This window comes from Etheostoma spectabile, chromosome 22 (assembly GCF_008692095.1).
Source record: "Etheostoma spectabile isolate EspeVRDwgs_2016 chromosome 22, UIUC_Espe_1.0, whole genome shotgun sequence".
NCBI lineage: Eukaryota > Metazoa > Chordata > Actinopteri > Perciformes > Percidae > Etheostoma > Etheostoma spectabile.
The window spans coordinates 19,741,834-19,755,255 of NC_045754.1; the positions used below are offsets into that span (position 1 = coordinate 19,741,834).

Consider the following 13,422-nt stretch of genomic DNA (forward strand, 5'->3'; position numbering starts at 1 on the left):
CTAAAACAACTGGAGACTGTGTACCAGCTGGTATGTGGGTCTGATTATATTTTATTAATTTGGAATCGCGCCACAGTGTTTTTGTCACTTCCTGTCCAATCTGAAGGCGGCTGGAATCGGCTGGAAACTGTCCGGCTTTACCGCAGCTTTTTATCACCGCCCCCCGCTGCTGCCGCCTGCTCTCGTCCACTTTGCAGGCGAGGCGCAGTTCATCTCGAACGAGCCTAAAATCTTACAGAAATTATATTACATATAGGTCCTTTAAACTGTACTAAGGTTGTGAGTTCGAGTCGTCCTTTAAATATTGCATTTGTTCACGAAACACAGCCACTTTCATAGAATTTCAACTCAGCATGTTTCCTTGATATCTGATGGTATTCTGTGGTCGTTTCTTTGAATTAATGGCCTACAGAAATTATATTACATATAGGTCCTTTAAACTGTTCTAAGAAAGCGGTGATAACAAAAGTATTACATGTTGAATTAATATCTTAATGCTTTGTTTTTGTGACATCGGAGCATTACTCGAGCAGGTTCTGTGGCGCAATGGACAGCGCATTGGACTTCTAGTACTAAATAATATCTCAAGAAGTGATTCAAAGGTTGTGGGTTCGAGGCCCACCAGAGTCGTCCTTTAAATGTTGCATTCCATCAAAAAACACAGCCACTTTCATAGTATTTCAACTCTGCATGTTTCCCTAATATCAGACGGCATTCTGTGGTCGTTTCTTTGAATTAATGGCCTACAGAAATTATATTACATATAGGTCCTTTAAACTGTTCTAAGAAAGCGGTGATAACAAAAGTATTACATGTTGAATTAATATCTTAATGCTTTGTTTTTTTGACATCGGAGCATTACTCGAGCAGGTTCTGTGGCGCAATGGACAGCGCATTGGACTTCTAGTACTAAATAATCTCTCAAGAAGTGATTCAAAGGTTGTGGGTTCGAGTCCCACCAGAGTCATCCTTTAAATGTTGCATTTGTTCACAAAACACAGCCACTTTCATAGTATTTCAACTCAGAATGTTTCCTTAATATCTGATGGTATTCTGTGGTCGTTTCTTTGAATTAATGGCCTACAGAAATTAAATTACATAAAGGTCCTTTAAACTGTAAGAAAGCATTGATAATAAAAATATTACATGTTGAATTAATATCTTAATGCCTTTTTTTTGTGATAGCTGATCTTTAATCAAGCAGGCTCTGTGGCACAATTGACAGCGCAGTGGACTTCTAGTACTAAAGAATCTCTCAAGAAGTGATTCAAAGGGTGTGGGTTCGAGTCCCATCAGTGTCGTCCTTTATTTATATATTGCATTTGATCACAAAACACAGCCACTTTCATAGTATTTCAACTCAGCATGTTTCTGATGGTATTCTGTGGTCGTTTCTTTGAATTATTAGGCTCGTTCGAGATGAGCCAGGTCTGCGCAGAATCGATCACCGGCAATCGGTGCCCGTTGCATGCCGGTTAGATTTGGGTCCGACTTGATCCCGACTTGCTCTGACGTCATGCACACGTGGGCAACGGAAATCTCACGAGAGCAAGGCAGACGCAGTTCTGAGACGCAGGCGGCGCAGTTGCTTTTCACCGACTGCAAGAGCCAGGCGGACCCAGGCGGACCCAGAGCATGCTGGGAAACGCCGGCCTCTCAGCTGATTTAACACCTGATTGGTTTACAACATGATGACGTTTTATATAAACTTTTTTCATCGTTTTTGAATCGGAGGGATTTTAATTACTATTTGTCTGATTTAAAGACCTATTCTGTCCAGAACACATGTGGTGGGGCTAATAGTTAAGTTTAGAAGTCAGAGACTAAATCTGAGCAGATCACGGATCATCTACAGTGTGTTGTTAATTAAAATCAGCATCAGATCGCATGTAGAGAACTTTGCCAGCTACTCTGTCATAACTAAACAACTGGAGACTGTTACCAGCTGGTATTTGGGTCTGATTATATTTTATTAATTTGGAATCGCGCCACAGTTTTTTTGTCACTTCCTGTCCAATCTGAAGCGGCTGGAATCGGCTGGAAACTGTCCGGCTTTAACCGCAGCTTTTATCACCGCCCCCCGCTGCTGCCGCCTGCTCTCGTCCACTTTGCAGGCGAGGCGCAGTTCATCTCGAACGAGCCTAATATCTTACAGAAATTAAATTACATAAGGTCCTTTAAACTGTACTAAGGTTGTGAGTTCGGTCGTCCTTAAATATTGCATTTGTTCCGAAACAGCCCCTTTCATAGTATTTCAACTCAGCAGTTTCCTTGATATCTGATGGTATTCTTGTGGTCGTTTCTTTTGAATTAATGGCCTACAGAAATTATATTACATATAGGGCCTTTAAACTGTTCTAAGAAAGGGGGGATACAAAAATTTACATGTTGAATTAATATCTTAATGCTTTTTTTTTTGTGACATCGGAGCATTACTCGAGCAGGGTTCTGTGGTGCCAAAGGACAGCGCATTGGACTTCTATACTAAATAATCTCTCAAGAAGTGATTCAAAAGGTTGTGGGTTCGAGGCCCCACCAGAAAGGGGTCCTTTAATGTTTTCATTTCCATCAAAAAAACACAGCCCCTTTCATAGATTTCAACTCTGCATGTTTCCCTAATATCAGACGCATTCTGTGCTTTTTCTTTGAATTAATGGCTTACAGAAATTATATTACATTTTAAAGGGCCTTTAAACTGTACTAAAAAGCGTGATAAAAAAAGTATTACATGTTGAATTAATATCTAATACTTTTTTTTTTTTGTGATACAGTCATTAATCAAGCAGGCTCTGTGGCGCAATGGACAGCGCATTGGACTTCTAGTATTAAATAATCTCTTAAAAAGTTTTCAAAAGGTTGTGGGTTCGAGTCGGGCCTTTAAATGTTGCATTTGTTCACAAACACAGCCACTTTCATAGTATTTCAACTCAAATGTTTCCTTAATATCTGATGGTATTCTGTGGTTGTTTCTTTGGGAAATTTAAAGGCCTACAGAATAAATTACATATAGGTCCCCTTTAAACTGTAAAGCAGTGATAATAAAGTATTACATGTTGAATTAATATCTCAATGCTTTGCTTTTTGTGATAGCGGATCTTTAATCAAGCAGGCTCTGTGGCAAAAAGGACCGCAGTGGACCTTCTAGTACTAATAATCTCTTAAAAATGATTCAAGGTTGTGGGTTCGAGTCCCACCAGAGTCGTCCTTAAATGTTGCATTCCATCAAAAACACAGCCCCCTTTCATAGTATTTCAACTCGCATGTTTCCCTAATTGAGGCATTCTGTGGTCGTTTCTTTAATTAATGGCCTACAGAATTATATTACATACAAAGGGCCTTTAAACTGTTCTAAGAAAGCGGTGATAACAAAGTATTACATTGTGAATAAAATCTTAATGCTTTGTTTTTTTGTGATAGCGGACCTTAATCAAACAGGCTCTGTGGCACAATGGACACGCATTGGACCTTCTGTACTAAATAATCTCTCAAAAGTGATTCAAAGGTTTTGGGTTCGAGTCCCACCGAGTCAACCTTTAATGTTGCATTCCATCACAAAACAGAGCCACTATCATAGTATCAACTCAGCAAAGTTTCCCTAATATCTGACGGCATTCTGTGGTCGTTTCTTTGAATTAATGGCCTACAGAAATTAAATTACTAAGGTCTTAAACTGTAAGAAAGCCCGTGATAATAAAGTATTACATGTTGAATTATATCTTAAGCTTGTTTTTTGTGATAGCGGGTCTTTAAACAAGCAGGGTCGTGGCACAATGGACAGCGCTTGGACTTCTAGTACTAAATAATCTCTCAAGAAGTGATTCAAAGGTTGTGGGTTCGACCCATCTGAGTCGTCCTTAAGTTGCATTCCATCAAAAAAACACAGCCACTTTCATAGTATTTCAAAAATCAGCATTTCCTTAATATTGATGTATTCTGTGGTCGTTTCTTTTCATTAAAGGGTTACGAAATTATATTACATAGAGGGCCTTTAAACTGTAAGAAAGCAGTGATAATAAAGTATTACATGCTGATTAATATCTTATGCTTTGTTTTTGTGATAGCTGATCTTTATCGAGCAGGGTCTGTGGCACAATGGACAGCGCCATTGGACTTCTAGTACTAAAAAATCTCTCAAGAAGTGATTCAAAGGTTTTTGGGGTTTGACTCCCCTCTGAGTCGTCCTTTAAATGTTGCATTCCTCACAAACACAGCCCTATCATAGTATTTCAACTCAGCATGTTTCCCTAATATCTGACGGGATTTTGTGGTCGTTTCTTTTAAATTAATGGCCTACAGAAATTAAATTACATAAGGTCCTTTAAACTGTAAGAAAGCGGTTTATAAAAAAAGTATGCATGTTGATAATATCTTAATGCTTTGTTTTTTTTTGTAGCGGATCATTAATCAGCAGGGTCTGTGGCACAATGGACAGCGCATTGGACTTCTAGTACTAAAAAATCTCTCAAGAAGTGATTCAAAGGTTGTGGGTTCGAGTCCCCCCAGAGTCCCTCCTTTAAAAGTTGCATTCCTCACAAAACCAGACACTTTCATATTTTTCAACTCAGCATGTTTCCTTAATATCTGATGGTATTCTGTGGTAGTTTCTTTGCATTAATGGCTTACAGAAATTATATTACATATAGTTCCTTTAAACTGTACTAAGAAAGCAGTGATAATAAAAGTATTACATGTTGAATTAATATCTTAATGCTTCGTTTTTTGTGATAGCGGATCACTAATCAAGCAGGCTCTTTGGCGCAATGGACAGCGCATTGGACTTCTAGTACTAAATAATCTCTCAAGAAGTGATTCAAAGGTTGTGGGTTCGAGTCCCATCTGAGTCGTCCTTTAAATGTTGCATTCCATCAAAAAAAACAGCCACTTTCATAGCATTTCAACTCTGCATGTTTCCCTAATATGAGATGGTATTCTGTGGTCGTTTCTATGAATTAATGGCTTACAGAAATTATATTACATATAGGTCCTTTAAACTGTACTAAGAAAGCAGTGATAATAAAAGTATTACATGTTGAATTAATATCAAAATGCTTTGTTTTTTGTGACATCAGAGAATTATTCAACCAGGCTCTGTGGCGAAATGGACAGCGCATTGGACTTCTAGTATTAAATATCTCTCAAGAAGTGATTCAAAGGTTGTGGGTTCGAGTCCCACCAGAGTCGTCCTTTATATATTGCATTTGATCACAAAACACAGCCACTTTCATAGTATTTCTTGTTAAACTGTTTTATTGAGAAATCAGACATGAGAATTACAACCTCAACAATACATGTTTGTTTTCTATTTTATGTGAACATAAAACATAAAGACAATACAAAATTAAAACAAAACAAAAGTGACATAAATAAGGACATTCTCAAGACCCAATCACCTCCCCCAGCCCACCCTCCTCCCCTTTCCTGGGACTTACATCAGATCACATCGATAATCAAAACAAATCATCTTCAAATAGGTTATTAATATATTGCTGAAGGGGTTGCCAAGTTCTGTTGAATCGCTTTAAGTTTATTTGCTAATGAGAACCGTACTCTTTCCAAATGAGAGAGCCTTACCAGTTCTCCAGCCCACAATTACCGATGGAGCCTCTGGTTTCTTCCAGAACATCAACACTAGCTTTTTTCCTATGATAAAGGCATAAGACAACAATTGTCGTTGGTATTTATAAATTGAGAAGCTGAACAGAAACTCCGAGTACAATCAGAAGTGGGTCCAGCCTTAACTCTATACGGAGCATATCTGATAAAGTTTTAAATACGCCAGACCAAAATGGGGTTAATTTTGTACACAAAGAGTAAGATGGAGAAGCGTAGCTTCTGCAATATGGCATTTGTCACACAGTGGGGATGTGTTAGGAAAAATTTTATGCAACTTCACCTTACAGTAATGAAGCCTGTGAATAATTTTAAATTGAATAAGACAGTGTCTAGAATTGGCAGAACACTTGTGAATATCTCCGTGCAGCCTTCCAAAGTTCATCACTTATCTCCGTTCCTAATTCCTGCTCCCAGCCTGATCTAAGGCCTTGCATGGACGGCGAGGAGCTGGATATACACATTATAAATCTGGGAGATCAGATGTCTCCTCCACCACCCAGCTTAAAGAGTTCGTCAAATTCGTTAGGTAATATATTCTCTAAAGTGCGCATGTGTTTTTTGACATATGCTCTGACCTGTAGATATCTAAAATGATTGTGTTTATGGAGACCAAATTTGGCCTGAAGTTGAGAGAAAGAGGCAAAGTTACCACCCACCAGCAAGTCACCAATAGTCCTGATACCTAAATCTTTCCATTGTGTATAACCTGAATCTAAAGTGGAAGGAACGAATGAAGGATTCTTTGCTATTGGTATTAAGGTAGAAATGGATTCAATACCAAACTGGGATTTTATCTGTTTCCAAATACGTATAGTACTGTGAATGATGCAGTTATTGTTGTATGCCAAGGTATCTGTACTTGTGGGTGACAGAATAAGAGCGCTAATTTCATAAGGGCTGCAGTCTTCCTTTTCCATTGTGATCCAATTGGATTGTGTAAAATTACGATCTAACCAAATTGTAATGGTGCGCAGCGTACAAGAGTAATAGTAAAATGAAAAGTTTGGGAGGGACAGTCCGCCCTCTACTTTTGCCTTGCAGAGATGAGCTTTGCTAATTCGGTGTGTTTTATAGTCCCACAGAAATGGAACAATTATAGAATCAAGTTTCTTAAAAAATTTCTTAGGTAAAAAGATGGGAATATTTTGAAACAGGTAAAGGATCTGAGGGAGAAAAACCATTTTTATTGCATTGACTCTACCCACTAGGGAAATGGGAAGAGATTTCCAAAACTGGATGCTATTTTGTAGATTCACCATAAGGGGTGAGAAGTTAGCTTCATAAAGTGAATTAAAGTCCCTCGTAATCTCTATTCCAAGGTAAGTAATCTTATCATTAGCAATTTTAAATGGCGTACTTTCCAAGATCGAAGAGTCTTTGAGCTTAATTGGCAGTTAATCCTATAACCAGAAAACCTCCCAAACTGAGAGATTGTGTCTAGGAGCGTTGGTATGGTACACTGAAGATTGGTTATGAACAGTAGGATATCATCCGCATATAAGGAAATTTTATTTATAGTCCCTTTAGTAATGTATCCCTGCACAAGCGGGTTGGCACGAATTGATTGAGCAAGGGGTTTCTAGGGCCAAGACAAAAAGTAAGGGCGAGAGCGAGCAGCCCTGTCTGGTGCCCCTATGTAATTGAAATGCAGGAGATAGTGTCTTATTAGTAATAATTCTAGCACAAGGTTTATGATAAAGGATTTTTAACCATTTTTCAAAGTGTTCACCAAGATCATATCTTCTCAGGGTTGCAAAAAGGTAGGGCCATTCTATTTGGTCAAAAGCCTTTTCCGCGTCGAGGGAAAGGACAGCCAAATCAGAAGTTTCCTCTTTCTGAGAGTAGATCACATTATAAAGACGTCGCAAATTAAAGAAAGAGTGTCTGTTAGGTATAAAACCCGTCTGATCGGGGTGAATCAGTTTATCCATTAATAAAGTCAATCTATTAGCTAGAATTTTGGCTAGAATCTTTTGATCATAGGTTAATAGTGAAATTGGCCTGTAATTACCTACTTCCTCAGGATCCTTATCCTTTTTTGGTATTAATATTATTGTGGCTTCTCTCATAGTAGGCGTGTAGGATATTATCTGAGTTTGCTTGGGTGTACATTTTAGCAAATAAGGTGATAATAGGTCGCTAAATTCTTTATAAAATTCCCCAGGATATCCATCAGGACACTGTTCTCCCACTTTTCAGTGATTTGATAGCAACCTGAATATCTATGCATGAAGATTTGCATTAAGAGAGCTCTTATCTTCCTGAGTTAAAGTTTGGAGATCACAGCTATCTAAAAACGTCTGTATAGTTAAATCATCTTTCACAGCCTTGGAAGAGTACAGTGATTCGTAAAACTGTTTAAAGCTATGATTAATGTCTTTGTGTGAAGTTAAGACTTCTCCATTTTCTGATTTAATTTTGTTAATTGTGCGGTCACTTTCCATTTTCCTTAATTGCCTAGCCAATAACTTATTAGGTTTTTCCCCAATTTCAAAATACTTCTGTTGAGTAAAAATGAAAGCTCTAGTGATGTGGTCTGACAACAATTGATTATATTTGTACCTCAGCGAGAGAATTTTTTTGTGAGTTTCTGTGAAGGTTGCGTAGCATTATCCTTGTCCAGACGCCTAATTTGTTCTCTACATCCACCAATTCTGCACGATCTTTTTCCTCTTTGCTGCTCGAAAGAATAATTCCTCCCTTAAGTAGGCTTTCATAGTTTCCCACAGTATTGAGGAGACGTTCCCGGAAGGTCATTCATGTCAAAGAAAACGTAATTTGCTCTCTGACAAACTTACAGAATTCTGGTTCTTTCAATAGTTGTGGATCTAATTTCCATGTTTCTTCCAGTTTGGGTTCACATGATCTATTGTAAATTTAGAGAGAGTGGGGCGTGGTCTGAAATTGCTATATTGTGATATTGTACTTCACTAGTATAGGGCAATAATTTTGCATCTATCATTAAATAATCAATTCGTGTACACATTGTGAACATGTGAGTGGAATGAGTAGGCTCTCCCTTGAGGGTTAAAGATCCTCCAGCTATCAAACAAATTAGAATTATTTAAATATTCCTTAAGGAGATACTAGCATTAGAGGTCGATGCTCTACGTGTTGACGAGCGGTCTAATATGGATCTAAAACAAGATTCAGGTCCCCTCCAATAATTAGATTGGTCTGCGAGATGTCAGGTATCTGGGCTAAACATGTTTGTAAAAAAGTGGAGAGTCTATGTTGGGGCCATATATATTGACCAGAGTTATAGGAACAGAGTACAATTCTCCTACATATTAATATCTGCCTTCCCTGTCAGATATGGTTGACCTATGGGTAAAAGGTGTACCTTTTTGAATATATTGCCACGCCTCTAGCTCTCACTGCACAAGTAGAATGATAAGCTTGCCCTGTCCACCTGCATCTCAGTTTAATGTGCTCATTCTTATTAAGGTGAGTTTCCTGAGGAAAATTACATCACTGGACAGTGTTTTTAGGTGCGCTAATATCTTACCCCCTCTTAACAGGATTATTCAAACCTTTAACATTCCATGTGACCAAGGTAATTGTCCGCCTTTCTTTGTTTGTGTTGTATTAACCTGCATAGCTCAGAATAGAATGAAAAAGAATATAGAGTGCCTCATAAGTGTAAAAGGGATGATTATACATCATATGTAAGTCCCAGCCCACCCCAAACAAAATACTCACTGTCTTGCCTATACTAAGAGAATCTGCAAAGTAAGGCGCGACCCCTCTAAGGAAGTTATAAAGAAAAAGATAACCGAAACACTCACACAACAAAGACACATTAACCTACTTAACTAACAACTTCCCTTACCACTAACTCCTAATTAGAAGTTGAAAGAGCTCTGCAAGAATATAAAATTTAAGCACCAAACCGACATCTGAACGGTTGAAAAAAAAGAAGAAAAAAAGGGTCCGAAAAACATATATCAAGATATATAAACTACCTATTTCTAACTATCAGCCCTCTTCAGATTGTCAACGAAACTTAAGGCAGCTAACTACGTAACCAAGATGAAGAATCTAAACATTATATAAAATTAGCTGGATAAACATCCCAGGAAAGTCCAACATTGAGTACTACCAGAATCCAGCCACTCCACATCCTCGTTAGGTGTCCGCCACGGGGTCATCTGCATCGCCTCCACCCGTACCAAAGTGGAGCTCCGCGAATTTCTGGGCCTCCTTCGCGTCTGTGAACATTGTTTCTGTTCCTCTGAAAGTCACTCTCAGCTTTGCGGGATACAAAAGTCCATACCGAACTTCCGGCTTGTCCCGAAGAAGTGCTCTGACACCGTTAAATGCAGCTCTGCGTTTCGCAATCTCGGGGGTGAAGTCAGGAAAGATGTGGATCTTCTGTCCGCGGTAGGCGAGGTCTCTCTGAGTCATGGCCTTCCGGAGGATCATTGTAACGTCGCGGTAATAATGGAGTCTCACCACCAACGCCCGAGGAGGTCCCGTGTCGTCTGGGCGCCTTCGTAGGGCTCTATGAGCGCGGTCCACCAGCGGTAAGTCATCCAGCGTCAGCACGTCTTTGAGGAGCTGTGAGACGAATACGTTCAGTTCTACGCCTTTCTCTGCCCCTTCTTTTAACATTGCAATCCGTATATTTTGTCGTCTGGACCTTCCTTCAAGATCCATGTACTTTTCTGTTAGCTGATTCGTTTCTGTGCGTAGACGTTTTATCTCCGACTCTAGCTTTGTTATGGCATCTGCTGATTGTGTGGCCGCTCGTTCTAGCTCAGCTATGGTTGCGCCATGTTGTTCGTGAGGACGTTTTCAGGACTTGAATAGCATTTTGAGTCTCGGTCTTGAGGGTGAGGAGTTTCTCCTCTAATAGTGGCGGACACCTCTTCGATGCGAGTGTCAATTGTCTGACAAATTTCGAATTTGGTGGCTTGTAGCTCTGTGCGGAGAGAGTTTATAGCATCTAGGATGGTAGCATTAGCCATCGGTAGCTACCTTCAGGCGAGTCCGGGCGGCTGGGCCGAGTCTTTCGCTTTCTTGTCCTTGCTGGAAGCATGCATCCTCAAACTTGCTTTCTACTGTCATGTCCCAATGCAGTAATGAAGACTAGACTTTCCTTCCCAATCTATAATCGAGTTGTCCAATTCGATTTAGTCCAAAATATTCTAAATTTGCAGGGCTCCAGGAAACGCTGCCTACTCCTCAAGTGCTCACTAGCGCCCCCACTTTCCAATTATTTCTTCACTCGCATGTTTTCCCTTAAGCTGACGCATTCGTGGTCGTTTCTTTGAATTAATGGCCTACAGAAATTATATTACATATAGGCCTTTAACGTTCTGAGAAACTGTGATTTACAAATATTACGTTAATTATATCTCAATGCTTGTTTTAATGTGACACCGGAAGCTATTACTCAAGAGGCTCGTGCGCAATGGACAGCGCATTGGACTTCTAGTCCTAATAATCTCCTCAAGAGTGATTCCAAGGGTTGTGGTTCGAGTCCCCACCAGAGGCGACTTTAAACTTTGCTCCTCAAAATACAGCCATATCATCGTAGTTCAACTCAGCATGGTGCCCTATATCTACGGCATTCTGTGGTCGTTTCTATGAATTATGGCCTACCGAAAGTTAAATTACTAGACGTCCTGAAACTGGTAAGAAAGCATGATACTAAAGTATTACCTGTTGAATTATATCTTCAATGCTTTGCTTTTGGATAAGCCGATCTTTAATCAAGCAGGCCGGCACAATGGACAGTGCATGACTTCTAGTACTAAATAATCTCGCAAGCGTGGTTCAAAGTTTGGGTTCGGTCCCACCAGAAGCTCCTTTAAATGGTGCATTGCCCTCAAAAAAAACCCACTTCAACTCTCTGCTCCCTAATATGAGACCGGCATTCTGTGGGTCGTGGCGTTGAATAATGGCTTACGAATTATAACATCCAGGTCCTTAAACTGTTCTAAGAAAGCGGGGATAACAAGTATACATTTTAATAAATATCTCATGGCTTTGTTTTTTGTGATAGCGGATTTTAATCAAGCAGGCTCTGTGTCACAATGACAGCGCATTGCCTTCTAGTACTTAGTACTCAATATCTCTCAAGAATATTCACGTGGGGTTCGACTCCAATCTGAGTCGTCCTTTAAATGTTGCATTTGATCACAAAACACACCCCTATCATATTATTTCAGACTCAGCATGTTTCCCTTATATCTGCTGGTATTCTGTGGTCGTTTCGTTGCATTAATGGCTTACCGAAATATATAAACATAGAGGTCCTTTAAACTGTAGAAGCAGTGATCATAAAGTATTACATGCTGAATAATATCTTAATGCTTGTTTTTTGTATAGCGGATCTTTAATCACGCAGGCTCTGTGGCACAATGGACCAGCGCATGGCTTCTAGTATAAATAATCTCTAAAGAAGTGATTTCAAAAGGTTGTGGCTCGAGTCCCACCAGAGTCTCCTTAAATGTTGCATTCCATCACCAACACAGCCACTACTAGTATTTCACTCAGCTGTTTCCCTAATATCTGACGGCATTCTGTGTCGTTTCTTCTTCTTTGAATTTAATGTCCCACAGAATTAAATTACCTAGCGTCCTTTAACTGTAGAAAGCGTGATATAAAGTATTACATGTTTGATTAAGATCTTAATGCTTTTGTTGTTTGGTACGGATCATATCACGCGGATCTGTGGGCACAATGGACAAGGCATTGTATCTAGTACTAAATAATCTCTCCAAGAAGTGATTCACGGTTGGGGTTTCGAGATCCCACCAAGTCTCTTTGAAATGTTGCAGTCCATCAAAAAACAGCCCACTTTCATAGTTTCAACTCTGCTGTTTCCCTAAGAGGAGATGGTATTCTGTGGTCGTTTCTGCTATGAATATGGCTTACAGAATTATATTACATATATGTCCTTTAAACTGTTCTAAGAGCGTGGTACAAAGTAGTACCTGTTGAATTAATATCTTAATGCTTGTTTATGTGACAGTTGGAGCTTAACTCAGCAGCTCTGTGGCACAATGGCCAGCGCATTGGACTTCTATACTAATAATCTCGCAAGATGATTCAAAGGTTTGTGGGGTTCGAGTCCCCCAGAGTCGGCCTTTAACGGTTGCCTTCCATCACAAACACAAGCCACTAACCCTCATAGTATTTTCCTCAGCATGTTTCCCTAAGATCTGACGACATTCTGTGGTTGGTTTCTTGAATTAATGGCCTACATACATTAAATGACATAGAAGTCCCTTAAACGGTAAGAAAGCGTGATAATAAAGTATTACTGTTGAATGAATATCTTATGTCTTCTTTTTTGTGAAGCGGAATCTTACTCAGCAGCGCTTGTGGCACAATGGACAAGCGATTGGACTTCTAGTATTACATAATCTCGCATAATGATCAAAGGTTGGTGGGTATCGAGTCCCCCAGTCGTCCTTTAAATGTTGCATTCCATCAAACAAAAAAGCCACTCATCAGTATTTCAACCCTCATGTTTTCCCTAATATGAGACTGCATTCCTTTGGTCGTTCTTGATTAATGGCTTACAGAAATTATATTCATCTAGGTCCTTTAACACTGTACATAAGAACGCAGTGATAATAAAAGTATGACCTGGTGAATTAATTCAAAATGCTTTGTTTTTTGTGACATAAGAGAATGATTCAACCAGCTCGTGGCACAATGGACAGCGCATTGACTTCTAGTACTAAATATCTCTCAAGAAGTGATTCAAAGGTTGTGGTTCGGCGTCCCACCACGTCTCCTTTAAATTTGCATTGAATCACACAACACATCCACTTTCATAGTATTTCAACTCAG

General features: G+C 39.4%; 4 non-coding genes across 4 annotated transcripts; all 4 read left to right on the top strand.

Moving 5' to 3' along the window:
- Positions 1-532: 532 nt before the first annotated feature.
- trnar-ucu (transfer RNA arginine (anticodon UCU)) lies at positions 533-630 on the top strand. Its single transcript has 2 exons — positions 533-569; positions 595-630. It is a non-coding gene; the product is annotated as a tRNA-Arg (tRNA).
- Positions 631-869: 239 nt separating this feature from the next.
- trnar-ucu (transfer RNA arginine (anticodon UCU)) lies at positions 870-967 on the top strand. The gene is made up of 2 exons: positions 870-906; positions 932-967. It is a non-coding gene; the product is annotated as a tRNA-Arg (tRNA).
- Positions 968-4,746: 3,779 nt separating this feature from the next.
- On the top strand, positions 4,747-4,844 carry trnar-ucu (transfer RNA arginine (anticodon UCU)). The gene is made up of 2 exons: positions 4,747-4,783; positions 4,809-4,844. It is a non-coding gene; the product is annotated as a tRNA-Arg (tRNA).
- A 240-nt stretch (positions 4,845-5,084) lies between these two features.
- On the top strand, positions 5,085-5,181 carry trnar-ucu (transfer RNA arginine (anticodon UCU)). Its single transcript has 2 exons — positions 5,085-5,121; positions 5,146-5,181. It is a non-coding gene; the product is annotated as a tRNA-Arg (tRNA).
- The last annotated feature ends 8,241 nt before the right edge of the window (positions 5,182-13,422 follow it).